This window comes from Neoarius graeffei, chromosome 12 (genome assembly GCF_027579695.1).
Source record: "Neoarius graeffei isolate fNeoGra1 chromosome 12, fNeoGra1.pri, whole genome shotgun sequence".
NCBI lineage: Eukaryota > Metazoa > Chordata > Actinopteri > Siluriformes > Ariidae > Neoarius > Neoarius graeffei.
In genome coordinates this window covers 78,186,791-78,197,957 of record NC_083580.1, presented here as the reverse complement: position 1 = coordinate 78,197,957, position 11,167 = coordinate 78,186,791, and positions in this window count along the sequence as shown.

Sequence of the window (11,167 nt, the reverse complement as noted above, 5' to 3'; positions counted from 1 at the left end):
ACCTCAAGTCTGCCAAATGCCTTAATTCCCGTCAAGCCCGTTGGTCTCTCTTCTTCTCCCAGTTCAACTTCACGCTCTCCTACCATCCAGGCTCCAAGAATGGCAAACCCAACGCCCTGTCCAGGATGTTCTCTTCCCACCAAGAGGAGTCCAAGCCGCCCGAGACCATCCTTCCGCCACGCTGCCTGGTGGGAGCCACCATTCTAGAGGTTGAGACGCTCGTGCAGAAGGTCCTGGAGCAGGACCCTGGTGAAGGTAACCCCAACAACATTCCTCCTAACCATCTGTTTGTTCCCTGTACTGTGCGAACCCAGGTGCTGCAGTGGGGTCATGGCTCCAAGCTGGCCTGTCATCCAGGAGCCGCCCGAACCCTGGCACTCATCCAGCAGTGCTTTTGGTGGCCATCCATCAAGGAGGACATCCAGGAGTTCGTGGCAGCCTGCAATGTATGCTTCCAGAACAAGACAGCCAATCGACCACCTGCCGGCTTGCTAAGACCCCTCCCAACTCCACATCGACCTTGGTCTCACATCACCCTGGACTTCATCACAGGACTCCCCAACTCAGGTGGCAACACATGCACCTCACTGTTGACTGTTTTTCTAAGACCATCCACTTCATTCCTCTGCCCAAGCTCCCCTCAGCCAAGGAGACCACAGAACTACTCGTCCATCACGTTTTCCGCCTACATGGTCTGCCTACCGACATTGTTTCTGACCGGGGTCCTTAGTTCGCTGCACAATTCTGGAGAGCCTTCTGCAAACTCATCGGTGCCACCTGTAGTCTCTCCTCAGGCTTCCACCCACAGGCCAACGGCCAGGCAGAACGGACGAACCAGGCTTTGGAGGTTGCACTCAGGTGCATAACGTCCAGGGATGCCAGTTCTTGGAGCAGGTACCTACCCTGAATCGAATATGCACATAACACTCTCCCTTCTTCTGCCACAGGTCTCTCTCCGTTCCAGTGCTCACTAGGTTACCAACCACCACTGTTCCCCAGCCAAGAGGAGGAGGTCGCCGTACCCTCAGCCCAGCTTTTTATACACCGCTGCAGGAGGGCTTGGGAATTGGCCTGGAGAAGACTCCTTCACTCTGCACTCACAGCCAAGAGGCAGGCTGACAAATGTCGCTCCAAGGCACCCACTTACCTAGTAGGTCAACAAGTTGTGCTCTCCATGCGCCACCTGCCACTTAGGAACGTCTCTCACAAGCTAGCACCCAGGTTCCTTGGACCCTTCCTCATCAAGAAGGTAATCAACCCATGTTCTGTTAGACTCGCATTACCACTCACCATGCGAAGTGTTCACCCTACAGTACCTTTCATTTATCTTAGCTTAAACCTCTGGTTTCCAGTCCTTTACAATTCCTCACTGTTTTGGATTCTTTCTGGTAAATAGGTCAGTATTCCTAGGGTGGATATCGCTTCTATATATAGCTTGTATGTAGTGTATATAGTTTGCAACATTTATTGTGCAATGTGGCCCACTTTAGATCGTTCCTTCTGGATTAGATAGAGCTGGAGTGAGCTACGCCATCACTGATGGTCTTGTTTTATATTTCCTTTATTTCCTTGTTTTTATGTATGTTCTTCTGTGTTTTTAAAACAGCTTCAGTTTTAGCACATTAATTTCATTGTATGGGTGACTGTGCAATGAAAATAAAGGCATCTTTTTTTATATGTGATATTTTTCCTTTTTGGTGTTACCTTGATAACTCTTTATTAATTTTCCTTTTATATAGTTTAACAAAAATGCAACAAAATGTTCCAACTACAGTATGAATATCTTATTACTAGGAACTTTGTTGCACATAAACATTTATTTTACATTTTCAATCAAAACTTTCCATGAAGAATTATCACATTGATCGTCTGAGGAATAAACTGCAATAAAAAAAGTTTCATATTCCAGCATTTTCCCACCATTATCCAGATTCTCTCAAAGGCAACCCGTGAGGCTTCTGTAATTTGAGCCAAGGAGGGAAGGTTGTTCAGAGTAAAGGTGTGCATTGGGACTGGAATCCCATGACACATGACAGAAATGTCACAGGAGTCAGTGAGTGGTTTTTACTGTCATGCATCTGGGAGCAAGTGGCTAGGTATAGCGGGATGAAGAAAGGTTACGCTGCTTCAAATCATTCATTAGTTCATTCACTCATCTTCAGTAACTGCTTTATCCTGGTCAGGTTTAAATATCAGGGTTTTATATTTTGAGATCTAGAACCAGGGCGGCACGGTGGTGTAGTGGTTAGCGCTGTCGCCTCACAGCAAGAAGGTCCGGGTTCGAGCCCCGTGGCCGGCGAGGGCCTTTCTGTGCGGAGTTTGCATGTTGTCCGTGTGGGTTTCCTCCGGGTGCTCCGGTTTCCCCCACAGTCCAAAGACATGCAGGTTAGGTTAACTGGTGACTCTAAAGTGAGTGTGAATGGTTGTCTATGTGTCAGCCCTGTGATGACCTGGCGACTTGTCCAGGGTGTACCCCGCCTTTTGCCCATAGTCAGCTGGGATAGGCTCCAGCTTGCCTGCAACCCTGTAGAACAGGATAAAGCGGCTAGAGATAATGAGATGAGATCTAGAACCAAGGTCATACCATGGGTGGGTACAAACCTTACAAATACCTGCAGGAGGATGTGGGATTGGTCAAGTGTTTGGGTGGATTTCTGTTGTCTTGTCAAGGGTTTCATTGCAGTAATTTGTAATTCAGTTTGCAGGCAACAAGGATCTTCACGTTGAAAAGATCTGTTTCTGATGGGAAGCACTTTGGCCAACTACAGTATAAGACTCTATTTTTGAGATCATGTTTTATCAAACCAGCAAGGATTATTTAGCATTAAAGTGCTACAGACTGTATTTTACGTAACAATGTTCCCGGTGTTGAGTTAACGTCCTGGAAGACCCAGTTACTGCTACAGGTGTAAGACTCGAGTTGTGTCTCAAGACATTTGCTGTACTCACTTATCGGCGTTTGTGTCACCTTGGTTTCAGCTGAGAGCTTGTTCATAATGTTCATGTTTTCTTTTGTTGTATGCACAAAATTTGACGATAAATGAATTTTTGCTTCTAGAAAACAGTGTAATGACCTTAGACTTCAAGGACTTTATTGTCCCTCTAGGGGAACTTAATTTACAGCAGAGAACACAACACCTCGATCACAACATACAAAAAGAAACACAAATGAGACAATAACCATACAGTTAAAAACCAACCAAATAAGAAATATCAGTCCATTTAGATAATAAGATGGTTTTAAAAACATTGGAATGTTTTAACCATGAAATGCTATCAAGTGTTGCCAGGCAAAACCAACCTCGCCCGGCAGCACTTATATTATACCTATATGTTGCTAAGGAAGGAATAGACCTGGTGAGGAATTCGTGATCTTCCTTGGGGGCAACCAACTAAGCCAAGTAACACACTTCAACTATCTTGGGAGTTGGATTACCCAGGATGGATATTGTGAGAAAGACATCAGAACAAGAATAGCCCGTGCGAAGGACGCATTTTCTAAACGAAAGGAGTTGCTCACAAAAGGCTTCAGTCTTGATCTGAAGAAGAGAATTATTAAGACTGTCATCTGGAGTACTCTACTGTATGGGGCTGAATCGTGGTCTTTGAAGAAAGAGGATGTGCGGAAGCTGGAGAGCTGTGAGATGTGGCTTTGGAGAAAAGTCTTGAACATCTCTTGGTCGGACAAAGTAAACAACAAAGAAGTACTGCGACGTGCTGGTGAGAAGAGAGCTATCATATCTGTTAGCAATAGAAGACAGAGTAGATGGCTTGCTCATTCTCTACGGCATGGTGATTCTTCTTCCGCTAGTAATAGAGGGGAGAACAGAAGGGAGGAGGCCTCCTGGAAGACCCCGAACAGGAATGTTGGACAGAGTGAAGAATGGCGGCCCTTATGTAATGGTCAAGAGATGCGCCATGGAACTGGAGCTACCGTATAAGGAAGGCCCTACCTGTAGGCAGAACACATACAACAATGTTGATAATGGTAATATTTCTCAATCATCAGCTGTCAGGTTATAGTCCTCTGAAAATCCATGACCTTGAGTTTGACATTTCAAAGTAATTCAAGGTCAAAGGTCACAGTGCCAAATGAAAGCCCATATGGCACTTCCTGTAAGTTGATGACGGTAAATATCTGTCTACCATCAACCGTTTTCAAGTTACAGCCTTCTGAAAATGCGTGACCTTGAGTTTGACCTTTCAAGGTCAAAGATCATGGTGCCAAATGAAAGGCCATATAGGAGTTCCTATATGCTCATAATAGGAAACGTTTGTCTATCGGCAACTGTTTTTTTTTTTTAGTTATAATGGAAAATATATTATTTTGACTGAAAGGTTGACCTTTCCCATGACCTTGAGCTTCATCTTGACCCGATTACCCCCAAAATTTAATCAGGTAATCTATGGATCATTGCCCACCTACCCTGAAAATCTGAAGTCAATCGGCGCAACCGTCTAGACACTAGATTGTTAACAGACACACAAACAAACAGCACTGATTACAATACCTTACCTCGCTTACTCTGTTGCGGGCGAGGTAATAATAGTACAAATTGAGTGTGTTAATTGCACTTAGCCCAAAGGAAACTTTGAATTGGTTGCTTTTGACCTTGGAGTACCTGTATCTCCATCCAGAGGGGAGAAGAACAAACTCCTCCAGAAGTGGATGGTCAGAGACAGCCAAGATCGACTGTGCCTTCCACAAGCATTGTCTTAGACTTAGACCTTCACTCATTCTCGTGTTCATTTGGACTTGGTCTCGAACCCCATTTGTATGGTCTTGATTTGATCTTTGCAAGACATGACCATGGCAGTTTTGACTTCATTCCTTCCCCTCATCTCCCAAAAACATGCCTGGAGGTGGACTGGTGTCAGTAAAACCCACAGCTCATTTTCACACCAAATACTGACTTTGCTTCATTCATTTCTGTTTACTACTCTTTATCGTGTTTATATTAAATGTAAAAAATGTTTAATTTCAGTATTTTTGACAGCACATTTCCTACAGCATTTCTGCACAGTAGGAGAGACTGGGGAAACTCGGGATGAGTTCTCAGCTCATGTAGACTGTGTGAAATTCTTTGCAGGTTTTGTCACATTCATATTCCATTAAGGAGTGTTTACTATAACCTCTTACCACAGCATTAGTTTCTCAGCTTGTTACATATCCTGGCCTTCAGGCTTCACTTTTTCTCTCATTATTTATTGAGAAATTTAGGGGAGACATGGGATGTTGTGTTGGGAGACTTGGGACATGGTGGGGAGACATGGGACAAAAATAAAATACCAAGCTTAATCCTACATGCTTAATTTTTATTTATTATCAAAACTTGTTCCATATGAACTGTATGAACACACAATGCTGATACAGTGATAGAAAAATGTCAGTTTAAAGGAACAGTCCACCGTACTTCCATAATGAAATATGCTCTTATCTGAATTGAGACGAGCTGCTCCGTACCTCTCCGAGCTTTGCGCGACCTCCCAGTCAGTCAGACGCAGTCAGACGTGCTGTCACTCCTGTTAGCAATGTAGCTAGGCTCAGTATGGCCAATGGTATCTTTTGGGGCTGTAGTTAGATGCGACCAAACTCTTCCGCGTTTTTCCTGTTTACATAGGTTTATATGACCAGTGATATGAAAAAAGTTCAGTTAAACAAATTGAAACGTAGCGATTTTTCTATGCTATGGAAAGTCCACACTATAATGACAGGCGTACTAACACCTTCTGCGCGCTTCGGCAGCGCATTGATCAGCGCAGAAGGTGTTAGTACGCCTGTCATTATAGTGCGGACTTTCCATAGCATAGAAAATCGTTACGTTTCAATTTGTGTAACTGAACTTGTTTCATGTCACTGGTCATATAAACCTATGTAAACAGGAAAAACGTGGAAGAGTTTGGTCGCATCTAACTACAGCCCCAAAAGATACCATTGGCCATACTGAGCCTAGCTACATTGCTAACAGGAGTGACAGCACGTCTGACTGACTGGGAGGTCGCGCAAAGCTCGGAGAGGTACGGAGCAGCTCGTCTCAATTCAGATAAGAGCATATTTCATTATGGAAGTACGGTGGACTGTTCCTTTAACCAAAACCTGACTCGACAGAACAGTTCCATTCTCAAGAAGGAATGAAATAAGCTTCATTCTCATGCAGGGACACACCTACATTTTAACAAATGTTTTTAAACAATTTTATATTTGTAAACCACAAGAAAAAACCTGAAACATGATGAACTGTCCCAACTATCCCCATCTGGCCATTTTGAAAAAAAAAATCTTCAATGTTTTCCCCCAGAATTTAAGTTTAATAAATAATACTATAGCTGGTAACTCGAGGCTATAGACTTTAATTCTGAACAAGTCCTCAATTCACCAGCGTACATTACACCAGGGGTTTTCGAGCTTTTCTGCTTTAAGGCCCACCTATTCATACTTGTAACAAGTCGGGGCCTGTTAAAAAAGACCCCCAATTATTTTGGCTCCTCTATTCTATTAGAATCTAATAATCTACTGTAAAGTGTATTAATGGGATGCTACATCACTCCCTGTGACAGATGGGAGCCCAGGAATTAAATAAGTACAAAAAAACCAAACTGTTTTTAATTGTAGGTATTGTATTTAAAACTGTATGGATGTGCCAGAAGCCAAACCCATGCATGTAGGACATTCTCAGTCAAAAGGGATTAATGATCCAAAAGTGGAGTTTGGTGCATTAACACAAGAACTTACTGCCATGTTTGTGTTCAAGTTATTGAAGTTATTAAGCAAGTTATTAAAACCAATAAGTGGATATAGAAACCACTCAATGGGATTAGATCCTTACACGCTAACAAGGAAGGATTTTTCCTATGAGTTGGAAAATGATCCATCCGTTGAGTTCCCTGACATCTCAAACTACCGGGTGCTGCAGACATCGTTCTACACGGACACACAGATGAAAACCTGGAAGAGCATGGAGGAGAACAACTTTTTATATGTGGCTGGGTTAAAGATCTGGGGATCAGGACACTACAAGATAGACAGCGGTAGATGGATCTAAGTGCAGGAAGAGGGTTTATTAGCAGCCGTGATATTTATTAATAATAATAATAATAATAATCAGTTAAACTTGTATAACGCCTTTCTCATGCCCAAGGTTGCTTTACAATTTGGGGGAAGAAAAAAATTAAAATTAAAATAATTTTAAAAAAGTCCACCAAAAAAAAAAGGTCAGGATCTCATTCCAATGGTGTAGCTGCCACAGTCCCACCAAAAGGCGCATGAAGATAAGTCCCACACTGCCTGCACAGCCACTGTGCCGCCGCCGGGCAACACCGCCCGGAACACCACGCCATGGATCCATAAAGTGAGCACAGAAGCACCGCCACGCAGAGCACTGGTAGGTCCCATACCACCTGCACAGGCACCGCAACACCACCGAGCAACATTGCTCAGAACACCGCGTCAAGCACAAAAGCATCGCCGCACAGAGCGCTGGACAACCACAATGTTAAAGAAAGCAACGAGCTCACTGTAGTCCATAGTGAGGAGCACAGGCATCACCAATGGCAAACCAAGACCTGGAGGGAACCGATGCCCAAAACTGGGTCCGGAGCTACACCACAACCGGTGGACAAAACACTCAAACAAAAAACAAACATCAAACTACACAAACACAAAAAAGGAAAACAAAAGAGAAAATAAAATAAAAATAAAAAGCTCTGGTGAAAAGTGGCAGCCAGAATGCGCACTGCATATTCTCAACCGGAAACGGGAAAAAAAACCGAAACATAAACGAAAGCAAAGCAGAGTATTTAAACAGCGTTATGGCTCAAAACAAGCATGACAGTGATAATGACACTTCGCAAAGCCTCTATGAAAACAGCGTCTGTATCTGCGTGTGCTGATTGTGTTCAAATCAGTATCAGGTGTTTCCCATAACGGCTGGGTCCCAAGAATTCGCACCACGCGCTCCATAAACGAGCACGGCCGCCCGAAGTGTGCCAGACTCAAGTGAATGAAGGCGTGACAGTCAAGTGTTCACCTGCTGTGTGACCACAAGTTTTATCTCACGTGTATATCGCCATGCATCGCCACCAAAATACCTCATTTTCATCGATAACCCATCGCAAAGCATCACAAACTGTAGTGTGACCGTAGCTTCGTGAGGTGGATGTGACATCGGATGCAACCCAGCAACTGTACCCTACTATGAGTAAAAATTAGTTTTAACTTGGGGAAAAGTTTGCAGCCCACTAGATGGCGGAGTGGGCCATGGCCCAGTGGTTGAGAAACACTGCATTACACCATAGAATGGAGGTAGAGGCGAAGTAGAAAATACCGTACAAGTTTTACTTGAATAAATTATTGAACTGCACAAACTTTACTACAGTGTCCAGCTTCACGGTTCCAAAGGAAGTAGGTTTCTCTAAGGCCCGGGATATACTTGTCACTATGTGACTCATATGCTTCTGGATGCTGCTGCTGCTGCTGCTACTCAAGCAGTGTACTGACTATACTTCCACATGGACCTGATGTCAGTCTGGAGGATTCCAACAGGTGGCAGTGTAAGAAATCATCACGGTGAGTAAACAGTGTCCGGTTGCACTGTGTTGTGAATTAAGGGAAGTAAAATCCTGAAGATATCTCATCTCATCTCATTATCTCTAGCCGCTTTATCCTGTTCTACAGGGTCGCAGGCAAGCTGGAGCCTATCCCAGCTGACTACGGGCGAAAGGCGGGGTACACCCTGGACAAGTCGCCAGGTCATCACAGGGCTGACACATAGACACAGACAACCATTCACACTCACATTCACACCTACGCTCAATTTAGAGTCACCAGTTAACCTAACCTGCATGTCTTTGGACTGTGGGGGAAACCGGAGCACCCGGAGGAAACCCACGCGGACACGGGGAGAACATGCAAACTCCGCACAGAAAGGCCCTCGCCGGCCACGGGGCTCGAACCCGGACCTTCTTGCTGTAAGGCGACAGCGCTAACTACTACACCACCGTGCCACCCCAGTAAAGATTTCTTTTGTGAAAAATAACAAACGGTTTATCTTGGAGATGCAAAATGTACCCCGAATTCCAGAATGACCCATGTATGTATTATATACGGATGTTATTCCTTGTTATGACTGAAGGAAAAATCCAATGTTTAAAGTTTTTTCCTACAGGTGGTGCAGCATGGCTTGGTCTGGCAAATTACCTGCTATCAAACCTCACAATTTCCTCTTCCAAGAAAGAGTTCCTCTCTCAGTGAACAATTAAACATGAGTGTTTTTTTTTTTTGTAAAGAGTAGTGCAGGCTTCCAAATGCAAGCATTATTATATTATCTCATCTCATCTCATTATCTGTAGCAGCTTTATCCTGTTCTACAGGGTCGCAGGCAAGCTGGAGCCTATCCCAGCTGACTACGGGCGAAAGGCGGGGTACACCCTGGACAAGTCGCCAGGTCATCACAGGGCTGACACATAGACACAGACAACCATTCACACTCACATTCACACCTACGCTCAATTTAGAGTCACCAGTTAACCTAACCTGCATGTCTTTGGACTGTGTGGGAAACCGGAGCACCCGGAGGAAACCCACGCGGACACGGGGAGAACATGCAAACTCCGCACAGAAAGGCCCTCGCCGGCCACGGGGCTCGAACCCGGACCTTCTTGCTGTGAGGCGACAGCGCTAACCACTACACCACCGTGCCGCCTCCTGAAGATATATATTTTTTCATTCTGATGCTGTTACGAAGGTGCAAAAAAAGATGGCAAGAGCAACACAGAAGATGGCATGCGAGACCTTTAAATGTATCGATGGGGAAAATGTGACACTTGTATCAATTGCCGATGTGAGAAATGTATGAAGAAAAGCACCATGAATACTTTCGTATGTCAGCATTTAAGTTTGATGATTTGTTTCATCAAACATTGAAGCACGTACATTGATCCTGTTGACTAGTAAACAACAATGCTGACGTCATGTACCAAAACATGAACACACCAAAACATGCCACCCCAATTTTTGCTGGTACGGCAACTCACGCACGCATCACGTTAATTTCTGACAATGTGCTCAGAGGACGCGTTAAAAAAAGAGCACTTTTTTTCCAAGAAAAGTACTACCCTTCAGTCGAGTTCCCCGACATCTAGAACTATCTGGTGTTGCAGACGTCCTTCTACACCACAAAACAGATGAAAGCGTGGAAGAGTATGGAGGCTTACAACTTTTTTTTGTATGTGGCTGGGTAAAGGACCTCGGTATCAAGTCTCTCCCGAATGAATCCTGTATTGTTTTTGCCCGTGTAAGTCTGGGTTTTTTTAAGCTTTTCGTTCGCGTCTTTACCACAAAGCGCTGCAAGTTGAAGTGTAAACAAACAACATTTGGCTTGATTCTCACTTGTGTTGGCTCTTATCTCTCAGCTAAATCATTCACAAAGATCATCAGAAACCCCTTTAAAGACCTGGATCTTAGTTAAACAAGATGGAGAAGTGATCACGGCGCATTGTAACTGTACGGCTGGGGAAGAATTTTGTCGCGACCTTCATGCATATGGACTTTGTGAGGAGTAAACAAAGAAACAGCTGGGGACTTTAGCGCTTCGTGACTAAAAAAAAGTACCGTAAAATAACAACACATAGCAAGAAAAGTACTTGGAAAACACTAAGGACAGAGCTGAGAGGGAAATACAAACCTTTTACCAAGTGAAACTCGAGCGTGCTTCGACTCGGGTCCCTTCGATTTCAGTCAGAGGTTCACTGAAAAGCCGCCTTTCTGTGAAATCCTGTGTTCGTTCGGCCTTTTTTATTAGTTCATGGCGCACCCTGAAGAAACTTTTATCAGTTTCACGGTTTGATCGATTTGAACAACGCAAGCGTAAGGCATTTTTCATCCGAGCAATGCACCTTCTCCGTACAAACACTTTGTCAACTGAGCTTTGGTAGACCACCAGCTAAAGTTCTGAATAACTAATGAGGCGGATGTGATGTCACGTGAAACCCAAGAATATTCCGGCCCTAAGGAGCAACATCGAACTTCTGATAGAATCTCAAACCTGATTGGTTGAACCTGTGTTTTTCTTTCTCTCTTTCCCCCCAAAATCTGTCCCTCTGAGTTACATGTCGGTCCTGGGATCGAGATGCTGACCTCTTCTGCTCCTCGGACCTGCCTGATCCATCC